Source organism: Pyxicephalus adspersus, chromosome W (genome assembly GCF_032062135.1).
Source record: "Pyxicephalus adspersus chromosome W, UCB_Pads_2.0, whole genome shotgun sequence".
In the NCBI taxonomy this organism is placed as follows: Eukaryota; Metazoa; Chordata; class Amphibia; order Anura; family Pyxicephalidae; genus Pyxicephalus; species Pyxicephalus adspersus.
In genome coordinates, this window is record NC_092870.1 from 1,579,844 (window position 1) to 1,603,516 (window position 23,673).

The 23,673-nt window shown below is 39.6% G+C and overlaps 1 long non-coding RNA gene across 1 annotated transcript in view; it reads right to left on the minus strand.

The window, feature by feature from the left end:
* Positions 1-10,036: 10,036 nt before the first annotated feature.
* The window catches only part of LOC140342861 (uncharacterized), a 37,625-nt gene continuing 23,988 nt past the window's right edge, over positions 10,037-23,673 (minus strand). Inside the window, exon 3 of the long non-coding RNA XR_011923181.1 lies at positions 10,037-10,179. This is a non-coding gene — a long non-coding RNA (uncharacterized lncRNA). The remainder of the gene's footprint in view (positions 10,180-23,673) is intronic.

Consider the following 23,673-nt stretch of genomic DNA (forward strand, 5'->3'; position numbering starts at 1 on the left):
TAATCATGTACATCCACTTTTCTTGAGGCACCCTCAACACATGGAAATACTGTAAGATTTAATATATTACACCTTCTGATTGTTAAATTGGTAGGTGTAAGTAAAACAACCCCATATTTAGCCAATCTAACTGCTGACAAAAGCTTTGTATCATGTTTAATATTTCACATATAAAGTGAGTGTGTGATCCAAGACCAAGTCTGCTTTTTTTTACAGCAACAATGCGCATGCTGCCACTGCTCTAACACAACCTGGTGATCCATTTATCACATGATCTAGCTGACAGAAATATGCCAATGGTCCCTCTCTCTTGTCATGTCTTTGGCACGATACTCCTGTAGCATGGCCAGCATTCTTATGACAGAACAGCTAAAATGGTTTTCCTGTAGCCTTGAAGGGAAAGTGGAAGCTGACAATATAGCTGCTTTCAGATCTTCTATACCATTTACATGATATTTTAAGAAATTGGAAGTGTTTTTCTTAAGGTAATACATCATGAATAAAGAGGCATTTGGGATCCACTCTCAGCTGTACCCTACTACACCCCAGAAGGCTTGCAACTGTCTGACATTTATCAAATGTTTGTTAAAAATACAACTTTTACAGCTTACTTTTGCTTTATTACCTGTCTTAGCTAGGAAACAGTTTCTTTCATACATGTTTCCCCGTCATCACAGCACAGAAACAAATCATCCATATACTGTAATAATGCTGTACTAACTTTTTCTGGAATCCGTCTATTCAGTAGTGTTGTTGTTCGAATTCGGATCGTCCTAATGTTTGACCCGAATATGACCGTTCGAATTCGGGTGGACCCGACCCGAATTTTGCTGGATTCGAATACCCGAATTCGACCCTCCCACAATGCAGTCAAACAACTGGGGACCATGATGCACAGTGCCCTCCAATCGACCGAATCACTTTTATTAAAATGAATAAGGCTTGGATCGGCAATGACTTTAACACCCCCTCTGCAGAGTGTACTGATTAGTCGTCAACTGCTGTGGGGACATCTTGATGGGAAGAGCACGTTCACAGCCTTTCGGCATCTCCTTCTACTCCTCCCCCTAGTGGCCCTCTACCTCTACTCTTTCTCTGAGGCTTATAACTTGCAATGGAGCCGTGTAACTGGCAAATATTTTTTTACCGAGCACCCCCCTTAGGGCCCTCTGCCTTTATCTACTTTGAGTCCTATATCACTTGTAATGGAGCTGTGTGATTCATAATTAAGAAATTTGTATTTTTAGTTGAGAAATACATACATTTTTCTGTCCTTTTGGATAGATAGCAAGTGCTATCAAAAATAAATATCTGTATTTTTTTACAGAAATACAGAATTTTTTCTGGCTTTTTTGATAGGTAGCAAGTAGGATCAGAATTAAATCTCTGTATTTTTTTTACAGAAATACAGAAATTTTTCTGTTTATTTTCAAAGGTACCATGTGTTATCAGAATTAATTTTCTGTATTTTTTTTACAGAAATACAGAAATTTTTCTGTTTATTTTGATAGGTAGCAAGTGGTATCAGAATTAATTATCTGTATTTTTATTTTTCACAGAAATACAGAAATTTTTCTGTTTATTTTGATAGGTAGCAAGTAGGATCAGAATCAATTCTCTGTATTTATTTTACAGAAATACAGAAAATGTTCTGTTTATTTTGATGGATAGCAAGTTGCTATCTATCAAAATACACAGAAAATGTTCTGATTTGATTATGATTCATAATTAAATATCATTATTTTTTAGAGAGAAATACATTTTTATGGCTATTTAGATAGATAGCAAGTGGGATTAGAATTCAGTATCTGTATATTTTTTTTACAGAAATAAAGAAAATTTTATGGGTTTTTGGATAGATACTAATTGCTATCATAATGAAAGATCTGTATTTTTTATCGATATAGATTTTTTTCTGTTTTTTGTGATTTTTTACAAGAGGTAAAATTTAGGATACCTCTTGAATCTATCACAAAAAAACTAAAAATGTCTGTGTTTCTGTAAAAAAAAATACAGATATTTTATGATGATAGCACTTCGAATCTTTCCTAAAACCCATAAAAAATTCAGTATTTCTCTCCAAAAAATAAAGATATTTCATTCTAATCCCACTTTGCTATATATCTCCAAAGCCATAAAAATTTCTATATTTCTCTTCCAAAAATCTAGATATTTAATTCTGATAGCACTTATGATAAAAAATGTATGTATTTCCCCGCGTATTCCACCAAGTCCGTTACCTTTTATGTGGATTCACTGGATAGTAGGTATGGAAAGTGTGATTTTCGTTAATCCATTAATGTCCCAATTAGCTACAGCTTCTACACTGTCCATAGAGGTTATGGCCTCAACCACCAATGTGGTTCACGCTCCGTACCAGGGCCCAACGCCTCCTACTGTCTGTTACTGCTGACGCCTTCCCAGTACCCAACTCAACTGCAAGATACTAATGCAGTCTACGATCCATCTCAGAGCCCACCGCCTCCTCCTCCTGCTTGTAAATTATGCTGCCGCCTGCCCAGTACCTGACTTTAGATGCCAGACAATAATGGTGTCCATACTCCGTCTCAGAGCCCACCGCTTCCTCTTCCTGCTGTAAATGATGCTGCCGCCTGCCCAGTACCTGATTTTAGATGACAGAAACTAATACCGTCCATACTCCGTCTCAAAGCCCACCACCTTCTTCTCCTGCTGTAAATGATGCTGCCGCCTGCCCAGTACCTGACTTTATTTGCCAGACAATAATGCCATCCATTCTCCGTCTCAGAGCCCACCGCCTTCTCCTCCTATTGTAAATGATGCTGCCGCCTGCCCAGTACCTGACTTTATTTGCCAGACAATAATGCCATCCATACTCCGTCTCAGAGCCCACCGCCTTCTCCTCCTCCTCCTGTAAATGATGCTGCCGACAGCGCAAACATTTTTTTTAGGGCTATGGGTAATGTGTGTGCCATTAGAAAGAATGATTTTTTAGGGGAACAGTGACTTTTAATACAAGCTCGCCAGTGTAAAGCTGCCGGAGATGCGCGGCTCCGGCCGCAATCTTTTCCAGTTGCTGAATAGCGCGATCGCGTACGATTTCGGATCGCGAATACGAATGCGCGACCGATAATCCGATTCTGCTTGATGAATCAGGGGCATTATCTCTACGTTTCTGTGACTTTGTTTATGCTCTGATAATATTGGTCCATCGAACTTTGCTTGGTCTAAACTTGGTGTAACTTTGGTACTTAGTCTAAAAAATTTTTGAGTCTTCAGGATAATGCCCAAATTGAATGTAGTGGGTGGGGGCAGATTAAGGGTTATTGAAGGTGGCAATAGGGTGGGTTGGGGGAGAGGGATGTGGTCAGCGGTGGTGTAGTAGAGAGAAGAGGGGTAGTGTGGGAGATTTGCAGTGCTTGAAAGTTGAATGTTAAATTGTTAGTTTCTGAGGTTGGGGCTGGAGAATAAATGGATGGGAGAGCAGATAATTCTGTAGAGCTATGAGGGTGGCCATAGATAATACTGTGGGTAGAGATGGGTAATTGGGTGGACTTGACAAAGGAAGTTTGCACTGAGGTTGTGATGGGTGCAGACATGTTCGATACAAAGGAACCTTGGTGGAATGAATGTGGTGAATCTACATTAGGTGCTCTTTTTGGTTTCAAGGTGAGATCATTGTGGTCACTCTTGTATCTTTTCTTTGCCTTTAGTGTAGTTGGTAGGGAACATGGATAATGCTGAAGTGGGAATGTTATACTGAAACGGAATAACCCGGGTAGGGTTCAAGGTAGTAGAGGTAGGTGGATGGTTTGATTGTGTTGTATTGTTTTGTGTAGTAGCACGGGTTGTAGAGGTAGAGGTGTCCCATTTGTAGGTTTTTCTATTGATGAACGACCTCTTATCGCGATGTAGTTTCTTATCCTTTATGTTAAATACGTTAGTGTTGAATTTCTCAAGCTGCTTCTTGAGTTCCACAAATTTCTCCTGTAAACTGTTAAAGCCAATCAGAGTGATATTGTGGCTCTGGGGTGTCTGTAGTTCCGCATCTAGTTTGGCGAGGTCAGTCTCCGTAATAGGTAATCAATAGCCTCATTAATTCCTTTGAGCATCGATTCAAAGCTTCTTCCCATTTCTCTTTAATTAGTTCTGTATTTTTCAGATTTGAAAATATTTGAATGCATAATCCATATGCATTACATTTTTCAATAATATATTTTTCAAAATATTTGATGTGCAAAAAAAGTAGAGATTTTTTCTCATGCAAATGCCTAAACTTGAAAATGAATGTGTCAATCTGTGGTTCAGTATGTTTCTGCGCATTTTCTTCTATGCTAGACATAAAATTGTCCCATTCTGAGCCCAATATTTCCATTGGTGCTATAAGTAAAATGATCAATAATATGCTAGTAAGTGCGACTTTCTTAGCTTAATAATTCAATAATTCACAGGAATATTATGTGGGAATCTATACTTTATCTACATTAAGGTACACACCAAAAACTAATTTTCAATATACAGCATATATTCATAACAACACTAATACCATACTAACATAAACACACTTTCAATGAAGAACATCATTATCAGCGGTTTAAAATACAAACAACAATTTTATTATTAGGTATATTATTTGTTGGAATGCGCAACATGGGTGGCATGAAATTAGCACTCATATGCAAACTGGCTGTTGGTGGAACTTGATGGGGGTTGACTCTGAAAAAGCCTCTGGGAATGAAACTAACAGAATGATCACAGTGGGAGGTTGAGATAACACCTCTGTGAGCAGGAATATCCTGACAGGTGTGTAAACATCACTGTTATCAGATGACATCAAGGCAGAGAGGATTCACCCATCAGACTAGTCAATGTTTCTTGATGCGTCTAAAGGGAAAAAATGTCAAATTTTCTAGTTGTTAGAATTGTTTTGTTCCTTACTGTTATAGAAAGTTTTGCAACAAACCCCCAACTATCAATTATAAATAAAAATAAATAAGAGATGAATACATCATATCAAAAGAGAACAAAGAGATGTTTAGCATTTTTGAAATGAAACCAACAGAATGATCACAGTGGGAGGTTGAGATAACACCTCTGTAAGCAGGAATATCCTGACAGGTGTGTAAACATCACTGTTATCGGATGACATCAAGGAAGCCAGGACCAACTCAAAGGACTTGCCCTCAATACAGCAGCACCGCGTACTGTAGAATATCAGCGGACACCTGGGAGCAGGGTGTTTCCAGAATTGGGAGTACACCTGAGTAAGGGGTGGATGGATGGGTGTAACTGGATGTGGCCAGGGGTCCTAGAGATGTATAAAAAGGGACAACTGCCCTAAATCTCTCTTTTCTCTCTCAAAGGTGCAGGGTACAGAGGACGGACTCTTTGCGTAACGTATCATTTTACTTTGTCTATATGTAATTATCATTTAGCTTAATTGGAATAATTGTTGATTATTTGTTAATTTTGTTCTTTGTTAATAAATATCTTGTTATTTAAAATCTGTGTGATTATTAAGCTAATAGAGAATTAGTGAAGATACTGTCTTTCAAGAAAAGGGATAAGGGAAACAGGAATATTTTCTTACATTATTGGCACCCCAGAAGCAGGAACATAGAAATTTCTGTGTTGAACTAATTTCCCAGAAGCAGGAACGTAAAAATTTCTGTGTAGAACTCATGTCCTAACCTGTTTTCTCTCACATCCCTGAGAACCAAAGAAGTCCAGACCCTAATAAGGAGCACAGATCTGAAGACACCTCTCGGCTAAGGACAAGGTTTGCGCTGGATCGTGAGCTGAAAATCCAGGTGTGAGTTGTACAGAAGATCCTGTGAAATACTTCATCAGTGAGTGGACGCGTGTATCTGGTGAGTAGAAAATCTGTATCTTTGGCGGGTATATGTATTTGTGCTGCAGATTTTTGACTGTATTTTTGAGTACTAGGCCTGTTTAGCTGTTCTGTGTAAGGAGCCCACCGCATCTTCCTCCATCTGTAAATGAAGCTGCAACCTGCCCAGTACCGACTTTAGATGCCAGAAACAATTGCCGTCCATACTCCGTCTCAGAGCCCACCGCCTCTTCCTTCATCTGTAAATGAAGCTGCAACCTGCCCAGTACCGACTGCCTGTACTCTGAAGCCTGTGTATGGCTTGTAACGGAGCCGTGAAACCTGGTGGATATTTTTTGGACCAGAGGAACCCCCTCATGTCCCTCTCTGACTGTACTTGGATACCGTGTAAAATCCGGTATGTTCCCTTAGCCGCCTCATAAAATGGCCGTGCCAGCAACAGAAAAAAGACTTCCTTATTTTATTTTTACTTGTACAGTGTTGTGCAGAGATGGGAGAGTCTTGACATGTCTTTTTAAATGTATTTATAGGCTGTAGAAGCTCTCCACCGACCCGAATAACTACCCGAATTTTTCTCCCATTGACTTTAATGGGATTCGAATTCGGCATTCGACGACCCGAATAATTATGCATTATTCGGCCGAATAGCGGTCGAATCGAATAGCGACCTATTCGACCAACACTAATAAAGACGTACTACCCAACATGTACCAAGTACACACAAAATCAGGTACGGGCAATATACCAAATGGCTTGCTCCTAAAAGTACAAGAAAACCTATGAGGTCACGTAAGGGACGCTTGTACCTGAGGAACAACCGGGGGAGGAGAGATGCGGTGAGCACGATATTAGGGGGAATAGGAACTGGTATAGGGGTTCCTAATGAAGTGGATCTGAGAAATCTAAGAAATAAACTTTCGGCCCTAGCCTCGGATAGTAGGAGAGGGTTGGTGGCTTATAAAGAGATCAATGACATCATTGATAAGATCCAACAGCATAACATTAACACTCAAGTAAAAGTAGCAAGAGATTTTGTTAACCATTTTAAAGTATTAGTGAATACTGTGGTGGGAGAAGGTAAAAATGTATTGTGGGCTTGGGTATGCACACAAGGGCAGTTGGAATTATCTACTAATATTAAACTGATTGTACAGGCTTTACATAAGGGACAGTGGCCATATAAGTTAGCGACCCAGCTTGATAAACTTTTGCAAAGGCATATGCCATTTACTAATCCTAAATGGTGGGCAAATGCTTGGGTGGGTTGTCGTGATTTCGATTATGAAAACTGCTATGCTTCCTCCTTAGTGCCTTATGCAAGATCGCCTGTGGGAACCCTCTATTCAGTCGTATCAATAGGTTTGCTTACTGGGCAGTCCACTATATTGCATCCAAGGGTGAATTATCCACATGTGGTATGGGGGGAGGAAGGTTGGAAGCAGGTTGATGTTTCCCTCTGTTCTAAGCGATACAATGATGTCTTATGACATGCCAATATGAATCAGTAACAGGAAAATGTTGGGAAGATTCTTCAGTTTGTGTTCTGGGTGGGGAGATCATTGGCTGGAATAAAACGCCAATATATTATTTAGGACACAGAAGGGTTTGTTTCTTTGTCCTAAAGAATACAACTATGACGCTGATCATGGAACAGGGTTGATCAATGGAGGTAACTGTTGATAGAGGGACGTGGTGTACTCTGGGCAATGTCTCTGAAATCCAAACACCAGAGTGGAACTACATAGTTCCATCCAGTAGCAACATGTCACTTAGTATCAACTATAATAGCCCTGTAGATCTGGAAATCCTGAACCTGGGTATGGGTGGGAAACTACAGGAGTGGTTGGCAGAATGGGAGATGGATGAAAAACTTCTGACAAAACTGCAACAAGAGGGAGCCAATGTCACCTTAGTAGTATATCATAATCAGGAGGAAAAATTACCCAGGTGGTACATCAGTTCGAGAAAGACGCCGAAGGTTATTGGTGGGAGATTATTTTTGGACATTCCAGTAAAACCAACGGGTTTTGAATTATTTGATCCATCCTGTGGTGGTATTACTCATTTTTGCAATGGTGTTGTCAATAATACAAATTTACATGTGTTGCATAACCCGACATTTACCGTATTTTTCGCCGTATAAGACGCTCCGGAATATAAGACGCACCCAATTTTAAAGGAGGAAAATCTAGAAAAAAAGATTCTGAAAGAACACACGCAGGATCGGGTATCGGGTGAGTATAATATTTTAATTATTTTTTTTAACACATTTGTCGTATAGGACGCACTAACTTTTCCCCCTCAGTTTTGGGGAAGAAAAAGTGCGTCTTATATGGCAAAAAATACGGTATATAAAAAGGTAACGCTTCTGTCAAAAAGGGTAGAAGTACAAGCGGACTGTAAAGCCATTTCGTATGAGCTGGAAACATTACAACAGAGCAAAGATCCGGGAAAATGTCTAATATGTAGAAATTGCAGCAGGGCGGGTCATAATGAAAACAGTTGCCTGATACCAAGTCGTGGGTATAACTTAAACATTATTTGAAAATTTGTTATTAAACTAAAGTAGTAGTTTATTCAGTGAGGTTAGCGTGGTTATTGTTGGGTTGCATGTATTAGGTTAGATAGGCTTATGATCCAATATTAGGTTGTTGTTGTTAATAGTAGAATGTATGTATTAGGTTAGGGGTTGTTATAATGGTGAACCAGTCCCTCCTTTCGACTTAGCCCTAGGAAAGGAGCTAAGAACTGAGAATGTATGAATGATGGGTGAATGTGTATTCCCTACTTATGGTGATCCTGTGGCCCGGAAGATATCGACAGGGAGGAAGACAAAGAGTGACTCAAAGGGTGATAGTGCCCATGAGAGCTCCGCCTGAGGGTGATGGTGATGTGCCATTCAGGCACAAAGGGGCATATGTTGGAATGCGCAACATGGGTGGCATGAAATTAGCACTCATATGCAAACTGGCTGTTGGTGGAACTTGATGGGGGTTGACTCTGAAAAAAGCCTCTGGGAATGAAACTAACAGAATGATCACAGTTGGGGGTTGAGATAACACCTCTGTGAGCAGGAATATCCTGACAGGTGCGTAAACATCACTGTTATCAGATGACATCAAGGAAGCCAGGACCAACTCAAAGGATTTGCCCTCAATACAGCAGCACCACGTACTGGAGAATATCAGCGGACACCTGGGAGCAGGGTGTTTCCAGAATTGGGAGGACACCTGAGTAAGGGGTGGATGGGTGGGTGTGACTGGATGTGGCCAGGGGTCCCAGAGATGTATAAAAAGGGACAACTGTCCCAAATCTCTCTCTTTTCTCTCTCAAAGGTGCAGGGTACAGAGGACGGACTCTTTGCGTAACGTATCATTTTACTTTGTCTATATGTGGTTATTATTTAGCTTAATTGGAATAATTGTTGATTACTTGTTAATTTTGTTCTTTGTTAATAAATATCTTGTTATTTACAATCTGTGTGATTATTAAGCTAATAGAGAATTAGTGAAGATACTGTCTTTCAAGAAAAGGGATAAGGGAAACAGGAATATTTTCTTACATTACAAATTTAACAACAACATTACTATCATAGAATATGGTGAACAATACACTAATTTCAATAAGGCGCGTATATAAACAATTCTCATGCCTTGATATGTAATCTTTGTTCATTTTGAAGCAACTATTTGTATCATGAATCTATCATTGTTTATTTTGAAAAAAACTCTTTGTATCTTGAACTTATAAGTATCCTTACCTACTGTAATTTCATTATACAGTCCAATACAAGCTACTCAAATCCCTGAGGAAGCTGAATGGCAAAACGCATCAGGTATGAGATGTTAACTACTACCACATTAGGAATAATCATGTATTAGTTGACAACCACTTTTTCCACACTGACTGTATGGTAAAGTGAGCAAAGCATTGTATGTTCATGTTTTAATATGAATTGTAATCTCACTCAGCTATATTGATATGTTTTCACAATGTAATTTTTTGCCGCACAAAGAAACCCTAGCTTTCTTGGTCCTGTGGTCTATCCATTATGGTCACATAAAAGCAGGTAAAATAATTCCAACAAGTCTTTCAACTGGCAACTTGGTCAATGAAAAGGTTTTGCCAAGAGTTTTTTTTTTATCATTCTAGCAGCCAGTTCCACACCCTGTCAAAAACGTATACCCAAAGCAACACACAACAATGTTTTTTTTTTTACTTTTTTTTTATTTGTAATTTAAGGACCTCTTGCTTACAAAATTGGTAATTGTAGAATCAAATGGCCTGTCCAACATGCTGCCTGGCAGAGAGGATTCACCCATCAGACTAGTCAATGTTTCTTGATGCGTCTAAAGGGAAAAAATGTCAAATTTTCTAGTTGTTAGAATTGTTTTGTTCCTTACTGTTATAGAAAGTTTTGCAACAAACCCCCAACTATCAATTATAAATAAAAATAAATAAGAGATGAATACATCATATCAAAAGAGAACAAAGAGATGTTTAGCATTTTTTCTCATGCAAGTAATAATAATTTTTTTGTGTGTTTTTTGTCACTTTTCTTAATTTATTATGTATATAGTTTACATGCAAACATTAATTAATACAAAGTATGTTCAGTTCGGTCTGGTTCTTGGATGCAAAACAAAAGGTAGAGTGAAAGAGGCAACAGCTCCCACAGGCAGCTATTTTTTTTAGCAGGTAAGGTGCAAAGTGCCTTACCACCTATGCCAAGGAAAAAAAAGTAATGCCATATAACAAGCCATAACCACTTCTCAAAGTAACTGATTAACTAATACTACAAGGCTCTGATATACTATCTGGAGGATATTATATCATCCACAAGGGGAAATGTCAGCTTCATCTTTGTCATAGCAGAGGTCTGCAAGGAGTATTTTGAGGTCAAAACTACTTTATACAGCCTGTGGCTTTCAAGCTGTTAATAAACTATATTTTCCACGTGTTTCAAGTATTACTAGTCTTTGGCAGGTCTTTAGGGATCTAAGAAGGTTACACTGTTCAGAAAACCCTGCACTCGCATTCACACTGTTGATTTATGCACAACAATCCTCTTTTTTTACTTTCTCTCCAATAAACATAGTTGTTTTCTTTAAACAACTTTGTTTATTGGAGAGTTTTTTTTTGTAGCTCGGTGATTTAATTTTTGCAGTGTTTCATGTTGGCAATAGGATTGTTAGTAACAGACGCTTTTAGTTCACTGCTTTGGGACTACAAATCACAGGGCTGATTTACAAATCACTCTTCTATTCCATTGTAGCCAATGAGTGGTGATGAAAAGTTCACAAACTGCAAATCCTGTTAATAGTAATTCAGAGCAGCAAATATTAGCTGCTACAAAATCACCCACGTAATATGGAACAAAAGAAGGTCTGGGAACATATGAATCTTCTTCTGGGAAAATAAAAGTTCACCTTTCTCTTGTTTGATGAACTTTACAGTCAAAAAGTAGATAAAAATATAGAGCAGATTATATGCTCTCTTTAAGACCAAGTTCGGCATATCTACCAAAAGAGTTGGAGATTGTACAAAAAGGGGTTTCAGTTTTCATGTGTGCCTATGGTAGCTGGATGTCTAAATATAGCTCCTGGGTAAGGTATATTGAGCTTGTAGTTCTGATTTTACTCATAATGAGCGGAGATGTGTGTTTTACTTATTAGTGTTTGTTTTCTTACACTGTTTATAAAGTACTTCACACTGGGCAATCACCGCATGCACATTCTTTGCTGAATGCAAAAGGAAACACAAGAGTGAGAAAAGAGGGAGGAAGACACTGCAGTCTTTGGTGTAATCCATTTACATTGTGGGATTACGCCAGGTGAATAGAACAGTGTCAGAAAAAAAAAGTATCTACAAGTGCATCTATGAATTCCCTTTTACAACCCGTTTAACAACCGGGGTGGTTAACCCGACCTTAGTTCGGGGTAAAAATACTTGCAGAAAGCGTTAACCCCCGAACTATTCTCAGGTGGCTAAACATAGAAACAGGCGTCTCTTACCGCTGTCATCATCCCGTGTGCTGTTGTTCCATCCAAGTTCTCCAGCGTCGATCTCCGTCTCCAGCGTCGGGTGTCTGTCTTCTCCGTCGGCTGATGACGTCGTCGGCGCGTGTGCCCATCAGCGGGAAATTCAAATTCACATTTTGTATTGGATTGAATACAAACTCCTGTATCTAATCCAATACAAAATAATATAAAATAAATACAAAGTAAGTAACTGTGAAATTCAAATTCACATTTTGTATTGGATTGAATACAAACTCCTGTATCCAATCCAATACAAAATAATATAAAATAAAGACAAAGTAAATAACCGGGAAATTCAAAAATTTACCACACTAGGGAGGTGTTTTAGAATAATATAGTACTATACAATATACAGTCATTGCATTTTCAGTATTTTCAGTATTTTTTATGTATTTATGCATTCTTGTTTAAGCTGATTTTTGTGTTTTTTTAATTAATTTTATTATTAAAGTTAATTTTTTTTTTTTACATGATTGTGTGTTTCAAACTTTATTATATTCAGAATATCTACTAGACCCTTGTTCGGACATATTTCTGTAAATCACAGCTCTACAATTTAAAAAAATAAATTTCATGAAAAACAGTGTACCGCTTTTGGTACAGACATCAGTGAAACGCCCAGGTGGTTAAGCACAAACTAAGCTTTATATGCAGTCTAAACAATAACCCCCATCGTGCTAAATGGCTTTGGTTACAACAATGAAAATAGTTATTTTATAGTTCGTGGGAAAGAGCACAGACCAGATGTGACTATCTAGGTGAAAGTGAAGGCTTGTCACGCTGGCAGGGTGGTGACCGTGTCACCAGCCCAGATGGCAGAGACGTACACGGGGCGCAGCTTCTAAGCAACTGCCTGGTCTTCTCCAGAGCCTCTAGAGGTGAGGATGTTACGCTGCTGGCAGTTGCCAGGTTGTGGCCCCCATGCATGCAGAGGCTGGTGACTGCTGACATGTGCAATTGTGGTGCAGGAACGTGAGACAGGAGCGTGGTCAGACAAGCCAGAGGTCAGGGCAGGCAGCAAACAGGGGCAGTCAAGGGTCAAGCCGGGGGTCAGTACACAGGAGAAACAGCAGCAGGAAACAGACATGAACAGATGGAACTCCTTGTTTAGGCAACTTCTTCCCTTATTAGGGAAGTGACTGGCAACTAGGTCTTGTGATAACTGGAGACTGTGACCTGCAGGCATCCAAGCCACCACCAGAGGGAGAGCTGGAGAAGAGGCAGTTGAGACGGTGTTCACCTCTTCACCAATAGGTGCAGTGCGTTTGTAGAACACTCTAGTCCTCTGAGGTAAAGGGGCAGCTGACCGAGTCACATGATCTGGACCAGGAAGCGACCTGTGAATAAGATTCCTGAGGAAAGCTGTTGCTTGCAGCAGGGGAGTGCAGGGTGAGTGAAGCAGAAGAGGGCACAAATCTATTCTAATCTAATCTAATTCTAGTTCTATTTAGATTTTTTAAACAAAACATAAAAGTTGTGCCTATTTTTTTTCCTTGTCTCGGGGATGCAGAGGCACCAACAAGTAAGGAGCATTTTAAAGGACTGGGTAGTATACATCTGTCAAGTCATGAAAGGCCCAGATTTGTAGGTCAATGTTGGTTCTAATTTTTGCTCTTTCTTGCACAATACCAAATTTTTGTCTGCATGGAACAGAAATCTAAAGCATAATAGAACATTCTAAAACGTACATGTTGTTCAAACCTGCAATATTGTCTCAACTTGGGATGAGCGAGAATGCGTCTGACATTCTCGTGCAAATTTTCCTGAACTTTTGATGGGTCCGCGAAATTTCGGCAAACTGAATTCACGAATTCCATTGAAGTGCATGTTCCCACGCTCCCTGGGTTAATAAATACAGCCCAGGGAGCATGGGAACCTGCGGTCACAGCTGATTGGAGGCACTCGCATGGCCTGATTCGCCGCAAGATCAAAATTATAAATCGCTCGCTCATCCCTAGTCTCAACAAACATCAAATCTGGTGTTTTGACAACCCCCCCCCCAAAAAAAAAACACATTTAAGTGGAAAAGGGGTTACTTTGGCAAGGGCACTGCCTTTAGTATATACATCTGCCCTTGTCTCTTAAACAAATCCTTTAGTTTGATTTCAGTCACACCAAAAGGAATCCTGTGTTTTTACATTAATTTGCAAACACAATTGATACCTAAAGCCCTTTTCAGGTAAATGAACAATTATAAACAAGTACATGTGCTGCATATGTTTGGAATTCATATATGGGGCCACTTTTGTTTAAAATTCTTGCACCTGATCAGTCCCAATGAGATAAGTGAAAAGTCTAGATACATTGATGATTATTTTGATGAATATATTTTAAACCAAAAATTGACTGCAGGGTTCCTAAAACCCACTGACTACAGACTAAACTATTGACTGCGGTTTTCTTTCTGAAGAATACCACTGCCCAGATTTGTAAAAAGAAAAAAAAAGGTGATCCACATTGCTATTTTTGGTGATACGTTTTGCCCCTTTGGAATAAATATGGTTTATGTTTACATATCAAAATTTTGTTTAATTTTTAAGACAAGGGAGCACCCAACAAAGAATCTTTGTAAAAAATGTCTTAATGCCTTCTACCACAATCCAGGTGCTTCTTAACATAACAATGGCTTGCTAACATTCCTCAAAAGCCTTTTTAAACGGAGCATGTTCAATGTTTGCTATTGTCTAATACATGGAATTAATGGCGGCCTAAACAGGTACAATGACATGATTTAACACCATCTGAATTCTTAATATATATATATATATATATATATATATATACACAGTGTATAGTGTATTAAAAATATAGGTATATTAAAAAAGTTCATCTGTCACAAACCTATGTCTAAATGATCCACTTTGCACATGCTCAGTGCGTATCCTTACTTTGCACATGCCCAGTGCAAGCTCCAATCAGAGACTAGGGAGGCACTATCTGAAGTGTCCCTGTTTTCCTTCTAGTGCGAATTGATCATGGCAACTACCTGTTTCTGCTCCTGATTCCTGGTTCCTGCTTCTCGCTACTTATGTATCCCCTGCTTTCCACCTGATTACTCGTGTATCGATCATCACTGTAAGTCTGCAAAGCTATTTGACGTTGATCATTGCTGTTAGTCTGCAAAGCTATTGGACAGTGATCACCATTAAAGATAAGGAGAGGATAAAGAGAAAAGTGTGGATAGAAGATCAGTAATTGAGCTTGTACCCGAATGGCAGAATCGTACAAAAAGGGGGGGTATTGGTCTGAATACACTTGTTCAAGCTTGATTTTCCATGAAGGTAGTCCTGTTAAAAACACCTCATCTTTCTCCAACACCATAAAAGTTATCCTGGGTGTTTGACATATTACCCATATTCATTATCTCACTTTATTATTACACAGTATTTATATAGTGCCATCATATTATGCAGCACTGTACAAAGTCCTTAGTTGTGTCACTAACTGTCCCTCAAAGGAGATCACAATCTAATGTCCCTATCATAGTCATATGTCATTTAGGGTCAATTGTTAGGGAGAAGCCAATTAAGCTCACTGCATGTTTTTGGGATGGGGGAGGAAACTGGAGTACCCACACAGACATGAGGAGAACCTGCAAACTCCATGCAGATAATGTCCCGGCTGGGGATCGAACCTGGGACCTAGTGCTGTAAAGGCTGGAGGGTTAACCCCTGAGCCACCATGCTGCCCACACTTTGGAGAGTGAATATCTGTTTAGTATTTTACATCTCTCTATAGATAACTTATCCTCACCAAGCAGTCAATCCACCAAGTCTATTCCACCAGTGTTTTTAACAGGACTACCTTGAAACTGAAAATGTCTATAGCACGGACACCATTTCTGAAGAAGAGAGAGCAGGACAAGCAGAGGTTGTGAAGTGACTGTGTGGTCTGTCTTGGGTCATGTCTGCCTGTAAGAATAAGTTTTAGCTGAAATTCCTCTGCTAAGAAATGAAAGTTGGTGGAGAGTGAATGTGATGGCAATTATGACTGGTCTAAAATTTCTTGGAAGTTTGTGGAGTATGAAATAGAAAGGTGAAGAGCTTTGTCAATGATTACCCTTCTATCCTATAGATAAGTATAAATAAATAATAAAAAAAGAAACTTTAATACTTGTTGCTCATATTCATTTCTCTTCAACCTCCAGGCCTGCCATCCTACATCCCATATTTCGAAAACTACAAAAGAGGAATTGTTGTAACTCTTCCCCAAAAAAATTGCTGAAAATGCGACATATGCCAGAACAATTTAACATGAAGGCCTGCTCTGGCTCTACCCTGCTTGTTCTTTTATTTCTTCGTTGTTTTCAGTCTGCATTTTCTACTTAGGTCGTTGCTTCTGCTCTGGTAAAACATTCCCTGATGTCCCAGCAATCTGTTGGCGTATGATAAAACGCATCAGTAGTGATTGAAACAAGACCCCACCCCCCTCTCTGTCACCTATTTTCCCGTTGCTTCAGCTTCCTGGTGAAGTGAAGGGCAAGACTGAACATGCTTTGGCTCCCTCTGCTAGCACCAGTCTTCTTCATCTGGTTCATGATAATAGCTTCGAACTCTGGGAGCTTGGCTGGACCCTGAACTAAGCCCTAAGGTGTAATGGTAGCTATTATGGACCCTATATAGCTGGTGGGAATAGGAAGTGAGTGAAGACACATAGGAAGTCTGGGAGGAATGTCCAGAGTTGCTGACCAAGGCCTCCTCAAAGGTTAAGGTGTCCATTGGAACAGGGCAGTAGCTCTCTGAATCTTGACGTGGTCCTAGGTAAGGGTCAGAACCAATGCGCATGACTGTGCAGGCGGAGTGGCTTGGGAAATCACTGTACAGCAAGGTATTGTGCTCTGATAGACCCCGGCTCAGACGCCCAGGAGAATAAGTGGGGCCCCCGAAGTGCACAGGGGAAGCGTGAGCTGTGCGATATGTGACACTGGGTTGTGGCATCTGTGGCAACTGCCTTTGGACTCTGCAGCATGGGGTACTAGCACCGGAGCTGGTCAGATGCGGACTGGCTGCACCACTGCCCTAAATTGAAAGGGTGAAGAAGTACTTTAAAAAATGGCACAGGAACACGGAATGGAATAAAAAAAAAAACAGAACATGGCATACCATACACATGTGACAGGGAAAAATCCACAATGGGCTAATTTGTCAAGCGAATGCGTGTAAGTTTGCCAGGTGCATATTCAATCTGAAGCGCTTGGGGTATTACCGTAATTCGATGGCGAGCACTCGAGTGCTCGCCCGCCGGATTACAGCTTTGATAAATGAGCAAGTGGTCAAGAATTTGCCAATTTACGCCAATAATCTTTAGCTGCACGATTTAGGTAGGTCTGTAAAGCTTAGTTAATGGTGATGTCATAGCAATCAATTAGGGCACACCTGGTCCCTTTTCTGTGTGCACCTACAGTTCATTACAGGTCAATGTGATTCTTTAGTGCTTGTTTTTTTTTTTTTTTGTAAGTGCTAAACTTTAATGCTACATTATACTAATTCTAAAAAAAAATCATTTATTTTTTGATTTGCTGTAGTTTAAATCTCTTAATTTATGTTATTTTTTTGTGTATTGGTTACAACACTGGAAACTAATTCATATCAATCAATCTGTATATATAACACATAATATTTCAAGTTCAAATTGGCTCTAGTTCTTGTGATACAGGAATCAGAATAGATGATTTTTCCAACAAATGTTAACATAGTATGCTATCAATCTTATCAATTATTATTAATGTTATCAATCTTTATTTACACCAATGTTTTGCATTGTATATATTAAATGTAGCATTATTTACATGAAACTTTCATTTGCCTTCTTTGTATTCATGTATTACCTTTTTTTTTTTACAGAAATATTTGTTCAAGAAGAAAGAGTTCTTCAAGAAGAAGTTGTTTAAATGACCCCAATGTATTTTGTTACATTTGTGGTGAATATTCTCAGCAAAAACAGACCAGAAACATTACAGAATTTGTGAAACAAGCATATCTTGCATATTTTGGTATTAAACTGGGGGACCAAGATGAGTTTTGGGCTCCCCATATGGTTTTCAAAACTTGTGTAGAGTGTCTACATTAGTGAAACAGTATGAAATTTGGTGCCCCTGGCATGGCGAGAGCCTAAAAATTATCATAATTATTGTTATTTTTGTGCTGTGAATGTTAAAGGTTTTAATCGTTACAAGAAAACAAGTGGAAGTACCCTGATTTGGAATCAGCAAGATGACCTGTGCCGCGTGGTGCTGATGTTTCCATACCAGTGTTCAGTACACTCCCTGATATTCCTGTATTCAACATAGTTACATAGTAGGTTAGGTTGAAAAAAGACATAAGTCCATCAAGGTCAACTACTTGGGAAGTAGAGATATCCCAGATATAAAACCCTATAAGACATTGTTGGTCCAGAGGAAGGCAAAAAAACCCTGGTACAATTTGCTTCAATAGGGTAAAAAAAATCCTGATTCCATGAGGCAATCAGATGTTCCCTGGATCAACAGTCTCTGTAATCTTTACTTTAAATCCTTAGTATCCAGTTATATTCTGTGCTTCTAGAAAAGCATCCAGCTTTTTCTTAAAGCAATCTATATTAGTTGCTGAAACTACTTCACGAGGGAGCTGATTCCTCATTTTTACAGACCTTACAGTGAAGAATCCCTTACTTATCCTGAGCTTAAACTTCTTTTCCTCCAGACGCAAAGAGTGCCCTCTTGTTCTTTGTAATGATCTCAAAGTGAATAATTGGGAAGAGAGTTCTCTATATGGACCATTTATATATTTATACAGGGTGATCATATCCCCCCACTTGTTTTTTATTTATAGGTTGGGGCCATTTTTGAATTGCCTCAATTTTATTAATTTGGGGCTGAATCACACCTCGACCAATGACATACCCCAGGTACTTGGCTTCCTCCATGCCTATACAACACTTCTAAGGGTTGGCAGTCAGTCCCGCTTTCCTGAGTGCGTCTAAGACGGCCTGTACCCGAGGCAGGTGGGTTTCCCAGTCAGGACTGTGAATGATTATATCATCCAAATACGCAGCCACGTACTGGCGATGAGGTCCCAGTCTTGTCTATCATTCTCTGGAAGGAGGCAGGAGCACCATGCAAGCCAAAGGGCATCCTTTTGTACTGAAATGAACCATCTGGGGTAGAAAAGGCTGTCTTTTCTAGGACTGTCAGTCAGTGGTATTTGCCAATAGCCTTTTGTCAGGTCTAAGGTCATCAGATATTGAGCTGTTCCCAACTGGTCAATAAGCTCGTCCACCCGTGGCATAGGGTAAGCATCAAATTTAGACACACTGTTACGTTTCCTAAAGTCATAACAAAATCTGATGCTTCCATCTGGCTTTGGGATTAGCACAATTGGGCTTGACCAGTCACAATGGGATTCCTTCATTATTTAGACACACTGGAAGCATCAGATTTTGTTATGACTTTAGGAAATAAAGTCATAACAAAATCTGATGCTTCCATCTGGCTTTGGGATTAGCACAATTGGGCTTGACCAGTCACAATGGGATTTCTTCATTATTTAGACACACTGTTGTTTCCTAAAGTCATAACAAAATCTGATGCTTCCATCTGGTTTTGGGATTAGCACAATTGGGCTCGACCAGTTACTATGGGATTCCTTCATTATTCCCAATTGTAGCATGTTTCTAACCTCCTCGGCCACTGCTTTACGTCTTGCTTCTGCGATACGATATGGCTTTTGATTCACCCCAACCCCGGGTTTGGTAATAATGTCATGCTTGATGACTGTGGCTCGCCCAGGTATTTCTGAGAAAACATCTCTGTTTTTTACAAGAAAATCTTTTGCCTCATTTTTCTGTGACAATGATAAGGTTTCTGTGACTTTTACCTCAGGTACTAAGGGACCTGAAACGCTTTTTGGGACTGGCATGGCTACCAATGTTTCCTTGTTCTTCCAAGGCACCTCCCCTACTTTTTCCATCAATTCAAAAGGCCCCTGCCATTAGGAAGAAACTTGCTTTCCACAGTGGGTACTAAAACTAGTACCCTGTCTCCTGGGTTAGGGTTGAGAACTTTGGTCCCTCTATCATAAACTCGCTTCTGGGCCTCCTGGGCTTGCACCATATGTTCTTTAACAAGGGGCATAACAGCAGCGATTCTGTCTTGCATTAAAGAGATGTGCTCTATAACGCTTCTATAGGGCGTGGTCTGACCCTCCCAGGTTTCTTTTGCTATATCTAAAAGGCCATGCGGGAGTCTGCCATACAGCAACTCAAAAGGCGAATAGCCTGTGGATAACTGGGGAACTTCTCTTATAGCAAACATCGGGTAAGGTAACAAGAAGTCCCAATTTTTCCCATCTTTGTCCACCACCTTTTTTAAGACATTTTTTAGAGTCTTGTTAAATCTTTCCTCTAACCCATCAGTTTGTGGGTGGTAGACATAGGTGAGGAGCTGCAAAATTTTAAACAGTTTACAGAGTTTCTTCATTACACGGGACATGAACGATGTACCCTGATCTGTTAGCAGCTCATTGTAGTGGCATAGTTTATTATGACCAGTATATGCTGATGACCCTGAGCTGATCCAGCAGACCCACCAGGTCCATGCCAATTCTTTCAAAGGGTACTTCAATGATTGGTAAAGGTACCAGGGGGCTGCGATAATGGGGCATCGGAGCCGAATACTGATACTCAGGACATGACTCACAGTAATCCTGGACATCTTTGTGTAACCTAAGCCAAATGATCCAATACTGTTCTTCTATAAGGCTTAGGAACAATTAGTTGCTCAATTACATCATCACCTTGTTTCACAACTTGATACAGCACTCTTGATACTTGCTGAGCTCGGACCGCTAGCGTTACTCCCAAACGTGCAAGGATCTCCACTTTAAGTTTTTCACAGTCCAGGGCAGCCTCAGGTTCCAAATCGAAATAGGCTTTTTGGGGTTTGCCAGTCAAATATGGCACAACTATACCGGCCCATTGTTCCTTAGGTCACCTTTCACGCACCGCAATCCTCTCAAAAGTAGCAAGGTAATCCTCCACATCATCAGCAACTGTCATTTTCTTCAGAATGTGATTTGCACTAATAATCTTACTGACAGTTTGGACAGGTACAGCGGAGACCTCACTTAAGTTTGCCAGGCGTAGAGCTACCTCTTTAAGGACAGTGCGATCCAATTGCAGGGCCTCTGATATTGCAACAATCTGGGCAGACAACAGCTTTATCCTTTCACTCTGTTGGCGATTGGTGTCTTGTTGCACTGCACCATATCTGGTATACTACCTTTGAGGGATCACCTTTTCTGGGGTAAAAGGTACTCTCCGACTGCAGGAGAGGTAGGACTGTAGGAGAGGAAACGAGGAGAAATATATCTTCCTTTTAAGATGAACCCTTTTGCCATGTCACAAAATATATATATATATATATATATATATATGTAACGATCAAGGTTCAGGCTCAGAGTCCAGTAGCTGAAACAGCAAGTAGACCTAGGCGGAAGCAGTCCAGGATCTATGCACAAGCAAACCGCAAACACAAACGTAGTCAAAGTACAAGCAGAGGTCAGTAGTCAATGGTGTAAGTTGGAGACGGAGTGCAAGGAAGAGTAGTCGTTTAAACAGAAGCCAAGGGTCGGTACACAGGTAATAGTTTGGAGAGCGCAATGTAACAGTAGCAGAGCACAATATTCCGGCAACAGGAAGTTTAGAGACATGGCTTAAATAGGAAGTTCATGGGAGGGGCCAGGAGTTCAAGGTTCAACAAGAAACTAAGTATCAAGGTATCTTTGTCCAAGGAATCCAACAGTGTGCAAAAGGCAAACCCTCAAGTGGCACAGTGAACAGAGCTGGAGCCAGACACCGAAACATCCCTGGGTTTGGATCCTGACAATATATATATGATCTATAGATATATAAATATTTAAAAAAGTAATGAAATATTAATATACTATAAAAAATAATCAAAAATGTTAAAAGTTACACTAAACACATACCTTTAAAAAATAACTTGAACATTAAAGCCTACTTTGTTTTAATGTAATATTTATTTGATAGCTGGTCATTGGTGTACAAATGTAAAGGATCATATCAATAAATGATTATTGAATGTCAAACTGTCAAAAAACAAACAGCCAAATAGCATAGACTGCACATGTCCCAATTACAAGGATTTGTATCAGCTGTGCGCTTAAACATAAGCATATATAGGAGTGTTGTCTGACTTGCTTTTTCCTTTGTCTGTTTTCTTTGTCTTGGGGAGGAGAGTTGTTGCTGTGTTCTACTAATTTATGTTGCTACAATTCATACTTTGCTTACCATTTAGCACAATAACTGCTTTTGTTTTTTAAACTTTGAATGTTTTAATGTCCATTTTGCAATTAGGAAGTAGAGATATCCCAGATTAGGAAGTCAATGTTAATGCTATGTTATTGTGTTTGTGGCCATATTGTTTAATTACTACCTTTTAAATGTTTGTCCTGCATAAATATTTTCTAATCCAGTTTTCCACCCTTGATAGATACAAATTGCATATTGGTTTGGTAAGTATTTTTTGAATGCAATATTTCTTGGGCTATTTTTTAACCATTTTGGCCTTATATGGAAATGTGGGTTTACATGTTTGTTTGTTTTTTTTGTCATGTAAATTTAGTGGTGTCTGTGTGGTCCTTATATTTTAATGTGATATTTTAGCAAATGTGTTTATTTTGAATAAAGTAGTTTTCCAAATTTTGTAGATTTTTTTTTTATGGGGGGATTTGTTTTTGTGATCTTTTACAATCTCCCAAGAACTTTTAGCCTTGGGTGATCCAACAGACCTCCAATTTAACAAGTCAATTGTGATTGTTTTGAAGCAGTTTATTTCTCTGAATTGATCAAAAGCTAAAAACAGCACAATTGTCCTTTTAAAACTGTTGTTTGATGCGCATAGTTGTGCTCCAAACCACAGGAACCTGATGCACATAGTTGTGCGCGAAAGTGGACCCGTGAATTGTGTTCCCGTGAACTGTGTTATATCAGGGGAAAAATGTACCGGCCTCTTTTGCAGAGAAGGATCCTCATTCGGGTAAGTTTTTCTTTTTAGGTGTATATTGTTTGTTTGCCTTCATGTGCACTCATGTATGTACATACATGCCTAAATGTATTGTAACAGCTGGCCAAATAAATCACAGGGTTTCGTCCAGGATGACAGGTACATTTGCCCCAGATACAGGTTATACGCGGAGTATTTTTCTGTTTAGTCAGTTTTCTTTTTAACCTGACGGTGGGGTTGAAGTATCAGGCTTCTTGGCCAGGTGGGGGAGTTAAAGAGGCCTGGGTATGATCAGGTGTAACTGTCTCACCTGCAATGCATCCTGATAATTAGGCTGGGGATATAAACTACCAGCCTGCTTATTCCTGTGGCTCTGTCTTGACTGGTGAACTGGGAACAGGGAACAAAGACAGACCATTGCAAAGATATATGGTTAGGGCCTTAGAGTCCTGAACAACACTAGGTTGGGCTGGACTGCTAGTTAAGGGGAACTAACAGTGAATTAGTGGCCAAGTGGCCAGGCTTTCTTTTTGCCGTTTGTTTTATTTTGCCTGTTTTGTGTGTAAATAGTGAAGTGAAATAAACCCTTGGTTGCGCTTAAAACCTGCTGGCCCTGTTTCCTGCTTTGAAACACCCCCCCGTTGCTACAAGGCGATCTCACAGTATGTACACACATGCCTATACGTATGTACATACATGCTTGCTTATTGCTTAACATGCTTCAAATTGCAAAGATTGCCTATTTCTTCCTATTATTTCTGATGTCATGGGGTTGGCTTCAAGCAACATTCATTGAGGAT